This window comes from Mesoplodon bidens, assembly GCF_964165515.1.
Source record: "Mesoplodon bidens genome assembly, chromosome: 1".
Lineage (NCBI taxonomy): Eukaryota > Metazoa > Chordata > Mammalia > Artiodactyla > Ziphiidae > Mesoplodon > Mesoplodon bidens.
In genome coordinates this window covers 126,813,029-126,831,139 of record NC_138176.1, presented here as the reverse complement: position 1 = coordinate 126,831,139, position 18,111 = coordinate 126,813,029, and positions in this window count along the sequence as shown.

The following is an 18,111-nucleotide window of genomic DNA, read 5'->3' as shown; positions in this document are numbered from 1 at the left end:
CTGCTAGGCTTCAAAGTCTGATTCTCTGGGAATTCCTCCTCTCGTTGCTGGACCCCAAGGTTGGGAAGCCTGATGTGGTGCTTAGAACCTTCACTCCAGTGGGTAGGCCTCTGTGGTATAAATATTCCTCAGTTTGTGAGTAACCCACCCAGGGGTTATGGGATTTGATTTTATTTAGATTGCACCTCTCCTACCATCTCATTGTGGCTTCTGCTTTGTCTTTGGATGTGGGGTATCTTTTTTGGTGAGTTCTAATGTCTTCCTGTCGATGATTATTTAGCAGTTAGTTGTGATTCTGGTCCTCTCACAAGAGGGTGTGAGTGCACATCCTTCTACTCCGCCATCTTGGAACCACTCTCTCTCATTAAATCTTTAAACCTAGCTGATGAGGTATTTGGTAATTTACACTTGCAATGGAAAATAAAAGAAGAAGCTTCACCTCGAATCTTGCTAGTAACATTACTCACAGAACATAGTCACTGAAAAAGACTCCTGTTAACTTTAAACTCATATTTTATCAGTTAAAATTTATGCCTCTTTTCCCCTCACTGGATCACTCTTTTGTTGAAAAGTAGCATCATTTGCAATCCTGACAGCAGGAGATTGGCGTGCCAGGAACTTCAAATGTGTTGTCTTCTGACCTCAGCAATGGTTTAGGAGTCCAAAGAATAGTGCAACATATTTTCAACAAGGAAAATTCTCTTACAAAGTGAAAAAAAAAACCCATATATATATATAGGATAAAAGTAAAACAGGTGATAAGGCCTCCACTAAGTAGCTTTTCATTTATTATTTCATATTCTTTGCTTTCTGATTATTTCACCAAATAGGATTTTAAGTGCATTCTCCCTCTCTATTCCATGAAGTATTTCTGCCAAATCTGTAATCACAAAAGAAGGCTTCAAAGAAAAGTTTATTATGCATTTTTTTAAAATTTAGTACTTTCAAGTGCTTATTATATTAAAGAATTTCTTTTATCAAATGGTTATAATCTAAGGAGGGTTGGAGCCTCAGAAATCCAAATGTGCTATATTCTGCAAACCTACACACAGATGACATCAATGTATTAATTCATAGATTCTAAAAATTATAAATGGAAATGTGAATTCTAGACCTTATTCCTTATGTACCTCAGGATGAGAAAAGGCATTCAACTTTTCTCCCTAAACTTTCTTCTGGATCTCTCTCTTCTACTCACACCAATTAGACAATAAGAAGGAATAATCAGCTTCCTGGATACTGATCAGCTCACAATCCCACGTAGGTGCAGACATCAGTGGCTGCAGCCAACTCTGGAGACCCCTGTCTTAGCATATGTTCAGGTGCAGTGGGACAAGATTCAGAATTTGTCTTAGTGGGGAGAGATAGGCCACATCCTCCAAACTTTTAGAGGTTTCTACATTGGAGGATTTGGCTTTGCTTCCTTTTGAGATACTCTTTTAAGTTTATAACTTTGTGGGGAACAGTGGCAATGATACAGAGCAGGATCCAGATATATTTGTTTTGCAGAGGGAGATGTGGGACCAAACTTGTCCTTGGCTATCCATTGAAACATTCATATTTTTTTCTGTCCCCCACAGATTACCACTGGCATGCTTTGAACAAGTCTTTCTTGTCAGGTAATCTCTTAGGTATTTATTTGCTACCCATTAAGACAATTTCAGGACATACTGGGACCTGAGAATATTCAAGGCTTTCTAAAGCTCTGTTGCCTTGAATCACATGCACAAAAGTATGTTTAGTAGAACCTTACTATCTGTCTAAGAAGCAACAGACTCAAATCACTTTCTGCAGTCATATTTTTCTTTCATCCCATCACCTATTTCAAAACAGGGGATTATTTGTTAGTTTGGAATAGGATGGTCTCTCATTCTTAAAATACCATTTCTCCTATATATTTTGGTTATATCCTGAATTGCCTTTAATTCTCTAAATGCTTAGCTATTTATAAACCTCTTACATTTTTTTCTAAGGACAATTTGTACAGAAGTTCTTATTTCTTGACTTAAAGGTAGATTGCTATGGGAGAAAAAAGAGTAAGAACCAAGAGAAAGGGAAAATAGTTGATGTTTAAAAATGTCTTTCCATGTCTGTCTATCCACATATCCACCTACAATTTGAGCTAAAGCTATTAAAATTGAGTGAAGTCAGTACAATGCTTACTTATTTTGTAAAAATGAAATACTTTCCCTATTTACAGTCCTTATTCTCATCTACCTAATTTTTGTGACAAAGCTAGTTGTCACTAAACCCAGAATGTTATTTCTTTGATATTCTCACCTTACCAATTTTCTGTTAGAGGGGTTTAACCTGGAATCTCTGAATACAATGCAGGCAGTCCATGAATCAGGGTGGGAAAATATTAGCTACATCTATGTTCTCACTAACCTTTAACTGAAAATTACATATAGATAATAAACTAAGGTAGTATTAATATCTGTGGATTGGCAATCAATATAAATTACAGACATATTCATGTAATAGTACAGCTTATGCAAATCCTTAAAATGTATTTGCATTTAACACTATAAAATTTCAGTATTTATTGAAACCACAACTAGATCTTGTTATTTAATACATTAATAAAAACGTAGGTATATTAGTCTATCTCTATTTTGATTTTAAATTTTTTATAGCTAAATTTCAGTATAACTAATTTCCTTTATAATTGCATGTATATCATTATTTTCAATTAGAAACATTATTTAAAGAATGGTATATAACCTCACACTGGTCAGAATGCTCATCATTAAAAAGTCTACAAATAACAAATGCTAGAGAGGGTGTGGAGAAAAGGGAACCTTCCTACACAGTTAGTGGGAATGTAAATTGGTACAGCCACTGTGGAAAACAGTATGGAAGTTCTTCAGAAAACTAAAAACAGAATTGCCATATGATCCAGCAATCACACTCCTGGGCATATATCCAGACAAAACTCTAATTCAAAAAGATACACGTACCCCTATGTTCATAGCAGCACTATTCACAACAACCAAGACATGGAAACTACTTAAATGTCCATCGACAGATGAATGGATAAAGAAGATGTGGTACATATATACAATGGAAGACTACTCAGCCATAAAAAGAATGAAATATTGCCATTTGCAGCAACATGGATGGAACTAGAGACTATCATACTAAGTGAAGTAAGTCAGAAAGAGAAAGACAAATACCATATGATATCACTTATATGTGGAATCTAAAATATGACACAAATGAACCTATCTATGAAATAGAAACAGATTCATGGACATAGAGAATACATTGGTGGTTGCCAAGGTGGAGGGGGTATGTGGGAGGGATGGACTGGGAGTTTGGGGTTAGTAGATGTACACTGGTATATATAGAATGGATAAAAAACAAGGTTCTACTGTACAGCACAGCGAACTATATTCAATATCCTGTGATAAACCATAACAGAAAATAATATGAAAAAGAATATATATATATATGTATGTGTGTGTGTGTGTGTGTATATATATATATATATATATATATATATATATATAAACTGAGTCAGTTTGCTGTACAGCAGTAATTAATACAACATTGTAATTCAACTATACTTCAATTAAAAACAAAAAAAGGAATGGGTACGTAATCTTTACCTGATGGCCAAAGAGATACATGGTACACACACAAAAGTTTAGGAACCCTACATGTGACTGTAGTTTCTGGTAGAGCCAGATATATTTCTATATCACCCATGTCACTAGCAGAATTATGAGGGCTTTTAGTTAGTGAATTGATGCTTTCTGATCCTTGATTTGAAATCTTTTTGTATAGAAATATGATTAAACAAGAGAAAGAAATAATGTAATGCCTACTTATATTTGACCAAAAACAAGAAAGCAATTGTTCTTTACTAACAGTCAATAGACACTGATGCCCGTGCCTTCACCAGGTCCACATATCTGTCAAGTCACTTATCACTTATGTGGAAGGATTCCTAAAGGAAGGCTGTGTAATTATAAACAGTTGATAATGATGGACTCAGTTTTTCAGTAGCAGAACTTTACAATATATTGTACTTTATATGCCATAAAATGCCCCTAATATGGGTAACTTCTTTTTTTGGAAAAATACTTTTAATAGTAGATTCTAGTCATTTGTAATGTAATGGATTGAGTTTAAGAAGGAGTCACGCAGCTTCCATTTTCCCACTTATTTTTTTCACTTTACAGAGATAAGTAAATGTTTCAAATTTGCTGACCTTTTCTGTAGTAAGTCAGTAGTTTGCTACAAAGCAGTTATAATAAAAAATAATAAAGACACATGATCTGTCATTTCAATATAAAGGTGGCATTTTAATATTAATGGAGAAAGTAACTGCTGTTCAAGGGAAAGTTTTCCTATTGAAAGACTAGTTTAAAAGAGGTGCTTGCAAAGTTTTTCATCTTTATGTGTTTTAGTTGCCAAAAATGATTATGTGCCACCTATATGTGGTAATTTCAAAGCACTAAAAGACTTCTAAATTAAAATTTTCAGTGGTTTTTAATTTATTTGGTAAAAATAATGCAGTATCTTAGTTTGGAAGAACTTTCTAGGAACATGGAAAATACAAATTTTCTATCTGTATTTCAGCAAAACTCTGTATATAATTGGAAAAGTAAATTGAAAAATCATCATAATGGTTTGATAAGTGCATTTAATAATGACTTTTTCCCATTTTTCACATGTGGATTTTCATACAGTATTTTTCTCTTTCTCAACCTATGATAGTCAGTAAAACTACTATTTAAAAACAAAAGAAAAACACTGGACTTTGCAAAAGATGCCTAAATTGGTAAACCCACATTTTCAAAAATCATGAAATAATCATATGCTCACAACAGAAATATCAGCATTAATTTTAGTGAAACCAAATGTTTTGTATTATTAATAAGACTATAATTAAATATTTTATATACATATGTCTCACCTCATTAACTTACTATGTTTAATGTATTTTATGATATAAACATTCTCTTAGTTTGGTTGTATGTGTATATATTTTATTGAAGTTAATAAACATATATTAGGATAGAATATTTAAAGTCTTTTCACTAATAGAGCACATAATCCAAAAAGTTGGCACATCACTGGAATAAACATGAAAGAATTTCCATGAGTGAATAGATTTAATCTTTGTCAAAAGATATTTTTAAACATTCATTTACTGTTATATTGACTGCTTTGCTTTTAATATATTAAATGATCATTTGAAAAACATTTCCTCTTGAAGGTCACTTGTAATAGCTTTTACTAGCAAGGCTATTCCTTTCATGTTTCAATTATTTCATGACTTCTTATAATTATGGTCATATTTTTATGCTCCTTGTCCCATGATATGGAAGTCCTCTCTTGCATAAGTATGGTCTCCTAAGTAACTTTTTGAGCTACACATGAGTTTTTATTAACTTTTTTTTCTCTCTCACATCCTTTCTCCACTACCAATGCCTTAGGTTTGGCTATTCAGATCTCGTGCCCAGATTACTACAAGAATCTCCTAAACAGTTTCCCTATTCCTTGTAGCATTTTCAAGGTTACTGCCAGAATGATATTTCCAAAAAGTAACCATATACTCAAAACTCTTCAATGGCTTGCCTTCAGCCTCAAAATAATATCCCAATTCCCGAAGCTTGTGACAAAGTTCCTGCTGGATTGGCCCTCATCACCTCAGCCATTTTTAGACCCTGTGCACCACCAGAAGTGAGCTAGCTTGTTCACCACACCATTGCACAGGCAGTTTCCTTTGCTGAAAACTGCATTTCTGACACCTAACACCTTATTTCTTAATTCTGGAATCTTCTGTTCTTACACATATGATGTTTATCCCTCCTCTGCTCCATTTCATTTGGTTGGTTAATCATCCCTAGTCTATACTTCACTGCTCCCACATTAATGTTTATCAACTCATTTATCATATTTTAAATTGTTATATAATTGGCAAGAAGACCTAGACAAAGTCTTTGACCAGAAATTATAAAATGTGACAATTCCCTAAATTTACCCACAGGAATGGAATGTTGAAAGCTCCTGTGAAATTATATCAAAAAATGGTATTATTTTCCCTCTGAATTATAGTATTTATTGAAGTTAGAGGAGAAAAATTTTCCTAAAACAAAAGGATTCACTATACGTACTGAGACTAATTGAAGAATGTGTATGTATTTTTAATGTCAAAAGATTTTACCTTTTATGTTTTTAAAATAAAGATAATTGACTATTCTTCTTTACATAAGAATCAAATATTTCTCTTTTAACTTTTACATTATATTTATTCATACATTCAAGCATAATGCAAACATATGAAGCATTTATTCTGTCCCATGCACTGTTCCAGGAACTGGGCATGTAATAGTGAACACAAGAGATAAGGCATAAGCCCTGACTTTTCCCCCCAGGCAAATGTACAAAATATATGAAGTAATGGTTTTTGTGAGGATGTTGAAAAGCCCACAAACAATATCCCTCTTCCTACATATTTACCTATTTATTGATTTACTTCTATCTGATAATGCTGTGATGATTTAGTCCTTTATCCAGACTGGATAGCTCAGAATCTTTTTATTATAAATTGAGGGTATACAGCATTATAATTCAACATCTATATATATTATAAGTGATCACCACAAGTCTAGTTGTCATCCATCACCATATAGTTAAGCCCTTTCACCTATTTGACCCACCTCCCAACCCCCTTCCCCTCTGTTCTCTATGACTATTTTTCTTGATTCCATATATGAAAAATTATGTAGTATTTGTCTTTCTACATCTGACTTATTTCACTTAGCATAATAAACTCAAGGTCCATCCATGTTGTTGCAAATGGCAGTATTTCATTATTGTTCTTGGCTGAATAATATTTCATTGTATATATATATGTCACATCTTCTTTACCATTCATCTATCTTTGGATACGTACTTTGATTTTATATCTTGGATGTTGTAAACAATGCTAGAGTGAACATAGGGGTGCATATATTTTTTGTATTAGTGTTTTCATGGTTTTTCTATATATACCCAGAGGTAGAGTAGCTGGATCATATGGTAAGTTCTATTATTAATTGCTTGATGAACCTTCATATTGTTTTTCATAGTGGCTGTATCAATTTACAATTCCAATGTACAAACAGTGTACAATGGTTCCCTTTTTTCCATATTTTCTCCAACATTTGTTATTTGTTGTCTTTTTAATAATTGCCATTCTGATAGGTGTGAGGTGATATATCATTGTGGTTTTGTTTGCCTTTTCCTAATAATTAGTGATGTTGAACATCTTTTCATTCACCTGTTGGTCGTCTGTATGACTTCTTTGGAAAAATGTTTATTAAGATTCTCTGCCAATTTTTTAATCAGGTTTTTTAGTTTTTGTTATTGAATTCCTTATATATTTTGGATATTAACCCCTTACCAGATATATGATTTGCAAATATCTTATCTCTTTTACTAGGTTGCCTTTTTGTTTTGATTATGGTTTTCTTCACTGTGCAGAAGCTTTTTAGTTTGATGTAGTCCCATTTGTTTAGTTTTTGTTTCTCTTGCTTTTGGAGTCAGAACCACAAAAAAATCACTAAGACTAATGTCAGGGAGCTCACTGCCTATATTTTCTTCTCAGAATTTTATGGTTTCAGATCTTACATTCAAGCCTTTAACCCATTTTGAGTTAAGTTTTGTGTGGATAGTGACTTGGTTTCTCAAATATTCTTATTTTAACTATAAGGAAAAGCACTAATTACCCTTAGTAAATAGCATAAAAGCTCCATAAATCAGTTAAGGCTATTTCAAAAGTAAAATGAAAATGCAACAGAAAAAGAAGAAAGCACCCTTTACTTAAGAAGATAAATTGATACACTGTATACAGAGTGATTTGACAAATACAAAAAATTATGATGCTTTTTACAAATGTGTGTACTGAGGGGACAAGATTAATACATTCATTCGGATGCTAATTTACAAACTAAAATTATTCTTAAAATGTATTCTGGTTAAATCTCTCATATTCAAGCTTGGAGTATCTTCAAAAGTTGTACTGATACATGATTCTGCTAAAGTGGCTCTACTTCTGGCTGATTTCAACTTTTTTTTTTTTTTCTGTACACAGGCCTCTCACTGTTGTGGTCTCTCCCGTTGTGGAGCACAGGCTCCAGACACGCAGGCTCAGTGGCTATGGCTCACGGGCCAACCACTCCACGGCATGTGGGATCTTCCCGGACCAGGGCATGAACCCGTGTCCCCTGCACCGGCAGGCAGAGTCTAAAAAACTGTGCCATCAGGGAAGCCCTTGATTTCAACTTTTAACTATTATTTTCAGGATGGATTGCAAGTAGAAACACCACATTGTTTTTTCCACAAAACTTTTCCACTATCATCACGTGAAAACTGATTATTTCATAAATAAATATTGGGTTGGCCAAAATGTTCATATGTTTTTTCCATAAGATTGCTCTGGTAGCACTTAGTTGTCTTGGACTTCATTCAAAACAATTTTGCTAGATTGTATGTGACAGCTGTCATATCATCGTGCATTTAAAAAAAGACTTAGTAAAATTGGTGAATTTTTGTGTAGCCATTTTAATATTGAAGATGGAAGGAAAATCAACATTTCAGTATATTACGCTTCATTCTTTCAAGAAAAGTACAAACACAACCAAAACGCAAAAAAAAGATTTGTCCAGTGTATGGAGAAGGTGCTGTGACAGATCAAACGTGTCAAAAGTGGTTTGTCAAGTCTCGTGCTGGAGATTTCTCACTGTATGATGCTCCATGGTTGGGTAGACCAGTTTAAGTTGATAGTGATCAAATTGAGACATTAATATAGAACAATCAACATTATACTATGTGGGAGATAGCTGACATATTCAAAATATCCAGATCAAGCATTGAAAGTCATTTGCTCCAGCTTGATTATATTAAACACTTTGATGTTTTGGTTCCCCATGAGTTAAGTGGAAAAACCTTCTTGACTGTATTTCCGCATGTGATTCTCCACTTAAATGTAAAGTAAACATTCCATTTTCTAAACAAATTGTGATGAGTGATGAAAAGTGGATACTGTACAATAATGTGGAACAGAAGAGATTGTGGGACAAGTGAAATGAACAACCATCAACAACATCAAAGTCTGATCTTCATCCAAAGAATGTGATGATGTGTATTTGGTGGGATTGGAAGGGAGTCCTCTATTATGAGCTCCTTCCAGAAAACCGAACGATTAATTCCAATAAGTACTGCTCCCAATTAGACCAACTGAAAGCAGCACTCGATGAAAAACATCCAGAATTAGTCAACAGAAAATGCATAGTCTTCCATCAGGATAACACAAGATCACATGTTTTTTGATGACCAGGCAAAAACTGTTACAGCTTGGCTGGGAAGTTCTGATTCATCTGTTGTGTTCACCAGACATTGCACCTTGGGATTTCCATTTATTTAGGTCTTTACAAAAGTGTCTTAATGGAAAAAAATTCAATTCCCTGGAAGACTATGAAAGGCACCTGGAACAGTTATTTGTTCAAAAAGATATAAAGTTTTGGGAAGATGGAATTATGAAGTTGCCTGAAAAATGGCAGAAGGTAGTGGAACAAAAGGGTGAATACAAGGTTCAATAAAGTTCCTGGCGAAAATGAAAAATGTGTCTTTTATTTTTACTTAAAATCTGAAGGCACTTTTTGGCCAACCCAATATTTCCAGCCAATGATGCTTTTACTATGTACATAAGTAAATGTCTATTTAAAGGTATATATATATATATATAATATATATATAATATTCATTTCCTAAAGATTAAATTGCTTAATGAAAATAAAGCACTTTTACTGTACAGTTTTCAACTTCGCTTTTTGTCTTTGGTAGGAGCCAGAAGTGTATACATGTATTTCTTTTTCAAAACATTTACTGCCTCTTCCTTTGTCCAATTCTGACTGGCCCCCTTCTATTAGTTCCTTTTGTATAGGAAAATTAGGCTTTCTAATCTACCAACATAAGGTACCCGAATTGCTTCGGTCAATGAAATGTGAGTGGAGGTGATATGTCCTAGTTTCTAATAGAAACTTTAAAGCCATTGCATGGGTCTACCATAGCACTTTCCCCTTCAATGTGAGGCCAGCATGTTTCAGGTAGGACCTTCAACTTCACATTCATGCTAGAATAAAGATCTGCAACCCCTCTATGCAGGGAGCCCCGATCAAATTCTCTGTTATCTCAGAAGCTGGGCTTCAAGCTCTGGTTCTGAACCAGCTCCTATTGAGGCCCCGAAGTTCAGGGTTCAAGCGAAAATACCTTGAACCCTGAACTTTTTATTTCACATTTTGAACCTCAATTTCCTCAGCTTTCAAGTGGATACTATCAAATTTGTAGGATTGTTAGAAACTTTAAATGTTTCTGGTACACAGTAAACTCTCATTAAATGACCTAATTATGTATATGACCAAAAATATAACTAGAGTTTAGGAGAAACACATTTATTTATTCTCCCTAACTGAGCGACAGTTAAAAATGTTTCTTGTCTGAACAGCTTATGTATTCCTCTTTAATGATTTCTGAAAATATTGAAAGCACAGCAAAGAAGCACTTAAAAGTTATTAGAAAAGATTTATGTAAGTATTTTCACAAACCAGGTAGTGGTAGTTTAGAGAAAAACCCCTTTTCCTATATTTTAGAGAACACTATTCAGACAAACTACTTCATATATTTGGAAAAATAGATATTTTAGAACTTTCTTCACATTGTTTCTTATTTTTAAGAGAGACACAAAATTTCATTTAGATTTAGATTAGTACCCAAGCCTATCGAAGGTAGATTAACAAGTTTTGCTCTTTCTAATGACAGATACATATAAACAGAGATTACTAGTGTTAGAATAATGAACATATTACTTGTATTGTATTTATTTTAATATTCATTTTAATTTAACTAGTTTATTTTCTTTAAAAACGACATATTTATGGCAAGTGTTAAAGGTTTTGCAGTGTGCAATATGTTTAAGTCAGTTGATAAAAATATATCAATAAATATATAACACAGGTAATATAAGGATATGTCAAAATCATAGTATTATGTGAATAACTAACTATAAATTAGAAAATACTGTTATAAAATAGGCTTAGTGATTAATATAGTTTCCTGATTTACAAAATCTATCTTTAATACCTCTTCTCTAATCCAGGTAACCTAATTCACTCTTTTTAGAACATATTTTATAATTATTTTCCTTACCCTCTCTTCTCAATTTTTATTATTTTTCTCATCTGTTCTTCTTTATTACCATGGAGTAAATATAAAATAAATATATACATAAATGTATATATAGCTATACAAACCATTTTAGCTTCCAGAAAGCACAATTTTAAAATACAGTGGTCTTTTTATAATAGAGTTACAAATACTCTTTAAAATATAATTATAACTTATTCTTTAATGTTCTCCACTTTTCACATATTTGTCTTATATACTCAAGTAGAAAGTATGGTTTTTGGTAAGTCAAGACTGTAACATTTCCATAATGCATGGAACACTGGACAAGAGTCTATGATCTTTAATTTCTAGTCCTAACTTAGCTATTCATTCATGAATATATTAATTACATACTCTGGTTATCAATTTTCCTTTCTTCAAAATGAGAGAACTGAATTTTCTTGCACCTATTATTCTTCTCATATCTCTAATGAAAGAAGATATGTCTCTTTAAAATATTGGCATTGCCTGCCTTTATATAAATTCATTTTACAGATATATGCATTTTTAGTTCAGACCTCCTAATTGGTTTTCATCTGCCATTTTTGACCCACACTATTTTTATCAAAAATTAGATAGAAAAATAATAATCATGATAAATCCATAAATCTTGAGGTTCACTTATTAGAATCAACACATTTTAATAAGTTTTATGAATTGTTCTGTCTTCCCTACTGAAGTGGGAGTACCTTAAGGACATAATCATCTCAACAAATATTTTTGTATTTTCATAGCACATAAACTGCCTTGCATGTTTGGGTCTATAAAAATGTTTATTGAATAAAAGAAACAAAACAAATAATATTTGGTTTTCTAGCACTGTTCTCATTGAAAGGCCTAATTTTCTGGAGCCCCCAATTCAGAAACTTGATTCAGTTTCATGGTAGATGCTAAAACCAAAACTGGAAAAATAATTTTGTGTCATCAACCTTTAGGCTGATTTTCATCAGGTAAAGCCAGACTCTACATTTAGAAAAGGAGATAATAACATAGAAGAATGGAGAAATGCAGTTATTAGAAGTGGAAGATGATATCATTGCTATATAGGAGATACCAAACATTTCACTTAGCTGTAAAAAAAAAAGAATATTTAAAAGATTTAGCTTTTTACATTAACATAGGAGGTTCTCTTTTCCATTTCTATGGCAACTTACTGCTCATGTAGATAATAATTGCAGGTACACTTATAAAATCATATTCTGAGAGTTCACTTTTTAATTTTGATCCCCTTTCCCTTTGCTGCTTCCATCTGCTTTGAATGTGACTGATGATGTTGGGAGCCTTTGCAGCATCATTGCCTCATGTACTATGTATGCATGAATCAGATGTAATCTCAGATGATCAGGCATCTATTACTCCTATGAGGAAATATCTACAATAAGCAATTAATTGTGTTTCAGATCCTCCAGTTAGTCATTTATAGAAGATTTATCAGTACTGTTCATGGACATTCTATTGATCTGTATGTGTGGCTAATTTATCTTTCCTTTCCTATGACTGAAGATAATATAGAGCATATTTTTTTCTTTTCTTTCAACAGATTATCATGCACTAGATTTGCTTTTTTCCCCCTCCTTAAAATGTTACTGAACTTATTTATAAAGTCCAGCATTTCTGTGTACTATATGATTCATATTACTGCATAAATACATTTACAAAAATACAGAAGCTTGAACCTAATTTAATAAAAAAATAAAAGCAATGCCCTTGAAGTTCTCTCTTTAACTGCTCATAGTTAACTCTCATAACACAGAACACAAAGTCTTCAGAGAAATGCTCCTTTCCCTTCCCTTTTATTTTTCCTCAACACACATGAACACATACACAAATGTACTGCAGAGGCTTAAGATTGTCCAGTACTGCAGAAAATACTGCCTTTCTAGGATCTATCATAGTCTAAGAGTATTTTGTGACAAGAATAATAGTTCCACCACAACAGGGGTAGAGAAGGGGACCTTAACAACTTATTCTCTTTATTTTCAAACATAGCCACTACAGAAAGTTATAGAGGGAGTCGTTAGTTTACACAAATTTTCTTAAGCTTTTTCCTCCAATGGCAGCAGAGAGCTTTTGGAAAGAAACAGGGAGGGAAGAAAACAACACAATCTTCAGTATTTAAACTAGGATTCCTAAACTTTAACCAGCTTTTGGAAGCATCCTCTGAAATGCATTTTTCTAGTTTTCCTGGGGAATTTTTTTCCCATTTCATATCGCATCAACTTTTAAAAAATGAATGCTAATTCATACATATTCTGTTAAAGGCAGAAAAAAAATAATAATCACAGCCGCTTCCCAGTTAAATAATAACGTGAATTTTTGCTGTTTCATTTCTTATTCTTCACTTTTTCCTTATCTCAAAGTACACCTCTTAGTATTCCAGAAGAAGTCCAAGATTTGCATATAAATCTAATTGTGTGTATTCATGCAAAACTTTTCAATTCATGACAAACTATCCATAGATATTAAAATTAATTTGTGAGGAAAGAGCCAATTGTCTTCAGAGATAGAAAGTGTCAAGCCTCCTAATCCTCCACGTTTTACTACCACTTAGCTGTATACAAAGTGGACTAATGAAAAGTGCTAAACATTTAGCTAAGCAAAGGGCCATATGTTTGAGAAATGTGCATCTATGAACTGTGTCTCACATATCGGTGTATATTTTTATATGTACTTGATGCTTTCATTATTATTGAATGGAAATGTAAGGCTTTACATATTTAGAGTAGATTGATCCAAATAAGAAATCATTTAAGCCTAAGACAACTGAAAGTTATTTTTATCACTTGGATCATATAGTAATCCATGAAGCTATTTAACAATGGACTAGCTATTTAAGTATTTATTCTGTGTAAATCAATATTTCTGGCTAAAATCGGGAATACTCAATTGTCAGATTTTTAAATTATTTTTTTAACTAGGTTGAATTCAGTAGATATGATATTTATGTATGCAGTTAAGTCTTATCCTAGAGTAGTGATTATTTTTCTGCTGATGTAAGCCATAGGGCTTTCTACAAATTGCATACATTAAGGAAGACAGAATGGGATACTTCCTGTAAATATTATGCACCTTCGTATTTTGATGGTGACTTCTCCATTTCCCATCAGCTCTCTTTAATTGTGAAATTCCAAAGCTCAATGTTTACTTCCTGGGATTCTATCATCACACTATTTCTATAGTTGAACTTATCAGTAAAAAAAAAAAAAAAAAAAAAATTGACACAGTATCTACTGATGCAGGTGGAGCAATAATATCAAAATTGGCAAAGGGAATTTTATTATTAAACACATATGAGAAAAAACATCAAGGCCCATTTCTTATATTTATAGCTTTCTCAAAGCTACTGTTTAGGCCTATACCTGTTATCATGGGGGGAGGAGAGAGAAGTTTAAGACTACAATCCTGTCCACAGGTTAATAGTGGAAGTGGTATTCTGAATAGCACTTGATTTATCATATTTCCTGTCTTTTTGTCAGAGATTTTAGACTATGGGCTTAAGACATCCACTATGCTACACTTGTCGTTCATGACTTTATCCAGTGTAATATAATTAACATAATGAACATAACAGGTAAAGAAGGAGATATGTTTGGCCTAAAAGTTCAAGTAAAATTTTTAAAAAACTTCAGTTGACTTTGGAAGGAGTCCAATTGTTTGAAAACACTTGCTCTTATCTATTCAAATAAGAAAAATTAAAATTTAGAAACTATTATTAACAAAAAGTCAGAGATTCTGTATCTTGGCATTTCACTTTCAATGTGAGTTATCTAGGTAAATTACCACAAAATTGAGTTTAAAATAATTATGTTACCAAATAAAATTTGGATAATCTTTGAAAAGGCCCCAAAGGAGATATAACATTCCATACCTGTAAAATGAGAATTGCTTTTCAGACTTAAATATGTGTATCTCAACACCGTGTTTGTTTATAACAAAGACTTATATTCCTAAGTTACTAAAATGTAGAGAAAAGAAAACTAATGCACCTTTATAATACTCACATAGGCAATTTAGCTTATTCTGCTTATTTCATTCAAACATTCTGTTTTCTAGTTGGTAACGACAGAAATATCAAGTCCTCTTTAAAAAACAGTCAGTTGAAAGCCTAAAATCGATAGAGTTTGCATATGTCCATTCAAGTATAGAATTTAGTTTTTGAAATTTGGGATTATAGCTACTTCTTAAATGCTACTTGTACAGATAAACTCTTACTATGACAGTTGCATAACAACTAAATTTTCTGCCCTTGAAGTCAATGAGAGTTCTGTTCCCAGAAATGTGACCACAAATTGACTTACTCTAATACTGTAGATTTTATTATTTAGTTATGAGGCCTCTCCCATGCACATTAGGAGTTGACAAGAGTTCGTGGATGGGAGAATAATTATTTACTAAATGTAATACATTAATTTCAAAAGGTTTACTTTTCAATTGATAATCTCATGATGAATATGTCATCAAGGTATGACAATATTTTATCTTTAAGTTGTTCTTAATCTGGAAACCATTAAGACTATATGCAACCTAAATTCAAGTTGTTTAGCAGTGATTCTGTAATGTCTACTGGAAACTTTATGTCTACACTACTGAGATTTGTATATCAAATCACACTTTTATTTCAGGAGGAGTAGCATGAGACTTTTAATATCTAGATCTGTGAGAGTAAATATATTTCAACATTTGTACCATTTTTGCATAGCTTTTAACTAATAATCAACTAGGAGAGTTATTATAATAAAGAAATATTATAACAGGATATTCACCTAATAAATAAATCTTAATAATCATTAGAAAAAGTCACCATAATGTGTGTCACATGAAAACGGGAAACATTACTTGACTAATCCGAATTTCAAAAGGTATGGAAATTCATTTAAATGGAATTGGATTTCTACTTTTTTGAAACCAGCCAAATATTCAGTGAATTCGAATTTTTGTTTTATATACATTTTCCAAAAAGATAAATAAAATGCATTATGACATAATTAAGCCATAAATTATTTAAAAAATACTTTATCTGTTTACTTTATTCTGTAGAGGCAAAAACACACACACTCACATATGCAGAAAGAGGAAAGCAAAAACAGATATCAAATATACCAATGCTAAGTATTGAATTCATAAAGTAAAACTATGAGAATAATTTTACTTTACTTCCACTTAGTTAAATTAACACCAGGGTTTATATAATTTCATTAAAGAAAGATATTTAGACTATTGCAATATATAAAACCAACAACTATAATAAAGGTTGCTCAACTAGACTTAATAGTATAATAACTACTACAACCCTTGAGTAATTTACAGTCTACAAGTTAAGAAAGACATAACAAAATGAAGGATGTGCAGGAATGGAAGGAATCATCTGGCACTAGGCAGAGAAAAAGAAAGAATAAATGTAGGAAAAAGTCCTGTGAAGCTTAGGAGTCTCCCACCCTAGAAATTGGAGTGGTCATAAAAACACAGACATTATAAATGAATGAACATTTGTGAACAATATCACTTACAAGTCCTACTTTAGAATTATAACTTCTATTTTGCTCTTGACAAAGGTAGCTTTCCCAAGAAAGTAGAGAAAAAGTAATTTTCCTGCCACACTAAAAATGGAGATGAACCTGAAGACACAGAATATGATATATACCAGAGTGCCTAGAGTATACTAAAAGGAAGTAAAACAGAAATGGAGTCACAAAAGTAGAAAACAAATTTATGGTTACCAAAGGTGAAGGGGTGGGGGAGGGATGAATTATGAGACTGAGGTTAACATGTACACACTACTATGTATAAAATAGATAACTAATAAGGACCTACTGTATAGCACAGGGAACTCTACTCAACACTCTGTAATGGCCTAAATGGGAAAAGGATCTAAAAAAGAAGGGATATATGTATATGTATAACTGCTTCACTTTGCTGTATACCTAAAACCAGCACAACATTGTAAATCAACTATATTCCAACAAAAAAATTAAAAAAAAAAAAGAAGAAAAAAAGAAGTTGTCTGACATAGGTATTTTGCCTTTGAGGTACGGAGATTGAATTAAATTCCTAGACTTAATATATCAGCTTCTACAACTGCTCAACAAGACTTGATCTAAGGAAACTTACATTTAAATAAACAAGACTTATAAAAGAAGTAATTGTTAAAATGATTGTTGTAAGGATTGACTCCCATATTTTTATTGAAACATGTTAATATATAATAAAATGGAATAATGCACATTATCTCATTCAAAAGGGTTTTTTACCCCCAGATTATTTGTGGTAGACAAGTCACATTAGAAGAGACATGTTTAATGATCTTAAACTGTGACATAAAATTAACAAAAAAATATTCACAATAATTTGAGTAAAAGGTAAGGATAACTGAATTGTTTTGTTGCCCTATCGATATAACCACAGAATAAGTAAATCCACAGTTTATATGTAAAAAAGACATAACCATTATTTGACCTATTCCTTTTAATAGAAATATGTATTCAAGAACTAGCCCTGATGCTTCTTCTCTACTAAGAAGCAAAACCAAACAAACAGAAACAAAGCACTTTACATGTAAGGGACTTTGCAATAAATAACTATTTACTATTAATATGTTGTTCTCACAGTTTCTGGACTTTTTGCCTATTTATAATAAAAAATAACAGAACATTTCTAGACACAACTGGGAAATTCATCCAAAAAAAGACTTCTACCAGATTGTTTTGTTGTTTTTGTTTAATTTGCTAGATGAATTATAAGAGTCACAGGACACTAGTATATATTTAGGACAATATGAATCATCATAATATGTATAAATGGGTAAGTACTCTTATGAATATGTTCATATGAAAACAGTTTAAATGTCAGAATGATTATACAAAACAAAGATTATTGAGATTTGGCTCTAATTTT